Source organism: Engraulis encrasicolus, chromosome 19 (genome assembly GCF_034702125.1).
Source record: "Engraulis encrasicolus isolate BLACKSEA-1 chromosome 19, IST_EnEncr_1.0, whole genome shotgun sequence".
Classification (NCBI taxonomy): Eukaryota; Metazoa; Chordata; class Actinopteri; order Clupeiformes; family Engraulidae; genus Engraulis; species Engraulis encrasicolus.
Genome location: NC_085875.1, coordinates 21525247 through 21531155, shown reverse-complemented (window position 1 = coordinate 21531155; position 5909 = coordinate 21525247).

Below are 5909 nucleotides of genomic sequence, written 5' to 3'. Positions count from 1 at the left end.
CCCTACACTTAGCCTACTTAGGCTACATGGGCTACTTAAACATTTACTTCACAAGTTAAAATTAAGCCACCAAAATGATCGTCCCTGAATCTTCTCCAAATTTTGGGAAGCCCCCAGTTTATTACATTATTACCACCCATTAGTTTATGTATTTTGTGGCATTAGAACTACACAATGTCAAGCCAGTAAATTCACATCGAGACGAGTAGGCTACACCTCTGACTATGTAAAGGTAGGAATTATTTATGTCTATCTTCTTTTCCCTCCTTCCTTTTATGCCAAAAGTAAATACATTTACACAACAGTGACAAGGCATTAAGCTGTTCTGTAAAAGCAGCACATGTAAGATTTTACATAAATATAGAACTGTAGGCCTACCCAAAGACTGATATGAACACAATAGTCCTTCACTGCTCCTGCACATAATTTGCAAGTGGAGGAGTGTCTCAACAAGGGCATGCAGGGCAAGCCAGTAAATTCACATCGAGTAGGCCTAAACCTCTGACTATGTAAAGTAGGTAGGATTTATTTATGTCTATCTTCTTTTCCCTCCTTCCTGTGTTGCAATGTGGTTCATTCATTAACCTTTACTTGACCGATCTGCAGGAAGAACTGCAAATCAATATCACTGTGAACTAAGAAAAACAGTAGACTTATGTTTACGACTAGAAATGAGACACTACCACCTAGTGGTCTGTCCACTGACGTGTCAAAACAATAACCGAAAAGAGGTCTTACAAACCAATAGGCCCTAGCCTATAGCCTATTGATTAAACAGTCATTGACTTTTTCCACTTAATAAAATAGATCTGAAATACATGAGCATTTATTCAACTTTTGCAGGCCTAATGCATTACAAAAGCAATTAATTACTGCAATGCAATCCTTTTTGCTGTAATGCAGTAGGCTAATGTAAGGCACTACAGGGCAAATATCTATAGGCCTAATATTTAGCCTACTTAGTTACAATGCTATGCCATGACAGCACCACACACAGCAAAGAAGTTAGATAGGACACCTTCTTTGAACACAGTTGACACTGCAACGAAAATTAGAAGGTAGGCTAACATTAATTGTGTAAGTTATAAAATAACAATGTGTTTGGAAAATAGCCTATTTCACAGGCAGTAAAATAGCCTATGTAGCTAGTTGAACTGTGTTTGATAAACCAGGGCATAATTAAACTGTGATCAATCACAATTTGTGTGGGTGCTTCGTGAACAAGAGCAAGGCATCCACGTGCGAAATAGGCTCTGGCGACCAGAGACAATAATGTTGATGTGTAGAATGCTGACTGGCATCGTTTTAGTAGGCCTAACAGCAGTCTGACGTGCAAAATCTTCCTCACAGTTAAAGCATTGAACGCGCGCTATTGTAAGTTTGCGCTCTCTCTCTCAAATGTGCCAAGCGCTGCTATCCCAGTGTCATGATTTTTATAGCTCGCTGAACATAGGCTGTCTTTAACATTAGGCCTATTGATGGGAACTGCGCTGTGCTGTGCGCGACATGAAGCGACGCGCTCGAGATGAGCGAATTGACACATACACGCACACTCTCACATGCAACCCGAACTCTTTCTGCAAGTTTGCTTGTGCAAAGCCGGCCGCCGACAGTGCGTAGGCCTAAACATTGAGTGTCGTGACCTGTCATTTTGCTACGCAGAAACGTTTACGTTGCGGTTCCAGATCTACCTTTGGGGTGTGGAATGTGAGTGACTGAATAAGGGGACGTATTGCAAAGTGTGGTGTCGGATTCGGTTTCAAACAAACTCTCATTGAGTTGTTGGACCTCCTTTCCACTTCAAGTAGCCCAAGCAAGGAAATGGATGCAGAAAGGGAAATTGGTAACACTTCCAAATAATTAACAGTAAAGTAGCTACAACCTAATACTTAAGTAAGGGTTAATAATCATTAGGCTACTTAATGCCACATTAGACACAAATTAATTGTTATTAATGCATTAGTAGTTACTTAACTATTAGATAACTATTACCTTGTGTTACAAGTAATAGCATATTATTATTTAACTAATAGATAAGTAAGGGCACAGTTAATAGTTAAGTAGCTATCAGGTCATACTTAACTAAGGACCAAAATTAACACTTACTTAATACAAAAGCAAGGCATAACTAATGGTTATATAATACATAAATATTGGGTTTTGGGACCCTTATATTAGAGTTGGCTGAGGATAACTAATGGTTAATTAATAGATAGATATTGGTGTTTGGGACCCTTATATTAGAGTTGGCTGTGGATAACTAATGGTTAATTAATCGATAGATATTGGTGTTTGGGACCCTTATAATAGAGTTGGCTGAGCATACCTAATAGTTAAGTAATTAATCTACTGTGACATCTAGTTTTCACTCGTTCAAATCACTGTAATAGTGGCAACAGGAGCCATTATATAGCAAGGATTGGACGTACACTTCTCAATGATGGTGGGATGATGAGATGTAATTTTTTCATGTACCACTTATTAAATTTAATGGTAAAAACCCTACAATAAATGCAGAACATTATGAAGAGTAACAGTTTTGAAGCGAAACTAAACCATTTCTTTTGTGATAATTAGGTTAATGTTTGAGAATATTAGCTCCAAGAAGAGCAGTGCATGATGGGTACGCAATCTATAGACAACAATAATTCGGTATTATTTAATCATTAGATATGCCTTACTTTTGTATTAAGTAAGTGTTAATTAAGGTCCTTAGTTAAGTATGACCTAATAGCTACTTAACTATTAACTGTACCCTTACTTATCTATTAGTTAAATAATTATATGCTATGAACTTGAGACACATGGTAATAGTTATCTAATAGTTAAGTAACTGCTTACTAATGTTTAACATGTGAATTAATAACAATTTATGTGTGTCTAATGTAGCAGTAGTGATTATTAACTGTTACTAAAGTATTAGGTTATAGCTAATTTGCTGTTAATTATGTTAATTATAATTATATATATGGCCCCTTACCATGTGTCTCAAGTTAATAGCATATAATTATTTAACTAATAGATAAGTAAGGGTACAGTTAATAGTTAAGTAGCTATTAGGTCATACTTAACTAAGGACCTTAATTAACACTTACTTAATACAAAAGTAAGGCATATCTAATGATTAAATAATACCGAATTATTGTTGTCTATAGATTGCGTACCCATCATGCACTGCTCTTCTTGGAGCTAATATTCTCAAACATTAACCTAATTATCACAAAGAAATGGTTTAGTTTTGGTTCAAAACTATTACTCTTCATAATGTTCTGCATTTATTGTAGGGTTTTTACCGTTAAAACTAATAAGTGGTATATGAAAAAAATACATCTCATCACCCCACCATCATTGAGAAGTGTACGTCCAATCCTTGCTATATAATAGCTCCTGTTGTGATTTGAACGAGTGAAAACTAGATGTCACAGTAGATTAATTACTTTACTATCAGGAATGCTCAGCCAACTCTATTATAAGGGTCCCAAACACAAATATCTATCGATTAATTAACCATTAGTTATCCGCAGCCAACTCTAATATAAGGGTCCCAAATATCAATATCTATCTATTAATTAACCATTAGTTATCCTCAGCCAACTCTAATATAAGGGTCCCAAAACCCAATATTTATGTATTAATTAACCATTAGTTATGCCTTGCTTTTGTATTAAGTAAGTGTTAATTTTGGTCCTTAGTTAAGTATGACCTGATAGCTACTTAACTATTAACTGTGCCCTTACTTATCTATTAGTTAAATAATAATATGCTATTAACTTGTAACACAAGGTAATAGTTATCTAATAGTTAAGTAACTGCTTACTAATGTTCAACATATGCATTAATAACAATTAATATGTGTCTAATGTGGCATTAAATAATGATTATTAACCCTTACTTAAGTATTAGGTTGTAGCTACTTTACTGTTAATTATGGCCCCTTATTTGGAAGTGTTATCGGGAAATTGCCATTTACTTAGGACATAGGCCTATTAAGATTCTAGTAGGCTAGACAATAACAAAAAGGCAGCGAGGGAATATGTCAATTTTGACGGACATTGTTTTAATAACAGCAGGCTGTATTCCCGACAGTTGGCAAGCCTTGAACGCCTTGATGTTGTAACTTTGCGCATGACAATTTGTCAAGGCACAATTCACAATTTCATTGTTAGTTTTTAATTTTCCTCTTTGATAATTTCCAACAGAATAGCTAAGGCGAATTCCTACATCTGCTACACACTGGCACAAAGCGTATCAGCAGGCTCATATGCAAAATTGAGTCCCGACTCCTGAGTCCCGACAGTTGGCAAAGCCTTGAAACCGCGCTGAAGGTTGTGAAGTAGGCTAATATAGGCCTACCTATTTGATTTAGATGTCCTCGTAATTTTGAACACACTAGGCTACTTTACGCGCTACATGTGGGTCTTGCAGCCTGGTTATGGGGTGCCCTGCCGTCTGTTGTCAGCTTGATGTTTGCTCCTCTGTAGGCTAAGGTCTGGCATGGACATGTCGCACCCATCCACACCTAAAATTACGCCCATGGGTTGTGCCACACTGCACACCCCCCCCCCCGCGCCGCCCCCCCGTGCACCCCCTTTCATCACAACCATAGTCTGTAGGTCTGTGAGTCAGTGCCCCACTGAGCTTTACGAAATATAATGGTGTTGTGTTAGTGATGTTCAAAACTGCAAAGGCCTAGGCCTATTCTAGTTCTATATCTTAATTAACAGGAATATTGTTTATCTTGTTGATGGTTTATTTTGGTGTACAAAGTTATTCAACATATTCAATTATATATTTTATTTTGCTTTACTTTTGCTGCCAACCTGCCGCAGCCCCCCTACTCCACAGCCCCTGAGAGGTTCCCGCCCCCCACTTCGGTGTTATAGAGTCTTTGTTGTTGGGGTTTTTGGGGGTTTCTCCCCCCGGTAAATTTGAAAATCAGGCACATAAAGTGCAAGGTTACACGTAATACAATATGAGAACATAAATAGCCTATAGACATGAAGTAGGGTATGTGGGTTTATTATTATTATTATTATTATTATTATTATTATTATTATTATTATTATTATTATTATTATCATTACTTCAATTTTTTTGGTATGGAGGCTTTGGCTTCTGGCCTCCCTTGGCTCCTGATAGGCCTGTGCTATAATCTGACTATAGTTGTGTAATTCATGCAACAACAAAGGCGCTTCAGGCAAAGGTGTTGCTAGCATCAGATGGTCAGAGACAGATCACTGGTCAGAGATAGCGATGAGGAGTTACTTACCTTGACCTCTGTCTGCCTTATCTTTTATGAGTCTCTAGCTCACCATTGTGCACACCGCACACACACTGTAGGCCTACATCGCATGACACCAGCAGATAATAGGCCTACTAATTCATCTGTTTTACATACTGCTTTACATGGAACTCAAAGACGCATTAATCCTCTGCAATTTATACTTAAGCTTACTTTAGGGGTGTCTTTTTTAGGGTAACTGCAAATGGATAAGCATGTAATAGGCTATTTTGTAGGTCTACGTGCGCATATACAGTAACCCTAACCTTGAGGTATAGTTTAAGTAGGCCTCGTCTACATGATGTTACATGATGTCATTACATGCTTTGTTATACTGTACCTAATGAATATGCGGTATACAAGGGAGAGTAAAATGAAGTGTAACCAAAAGGGCATGTTACATAGCACAGTAAAACATGCAGTGTTAGTTCAATTTCACACCCTCTTTATTGTATTTGGTCCTAGAGTACTTTCTAAGTGTTAATTTTATTTTCTATGCTGGAAAGCAGAAAACGTACAACGTTATTGTAGAGTGTAGGAAAGGGTTTATTGCATGCCTGCAATCCACAGGTGTTTCCTTGTTTCTCTTTCCTCATGCTCTCGATCAGTGGTGTAGTCTACTTTTTAA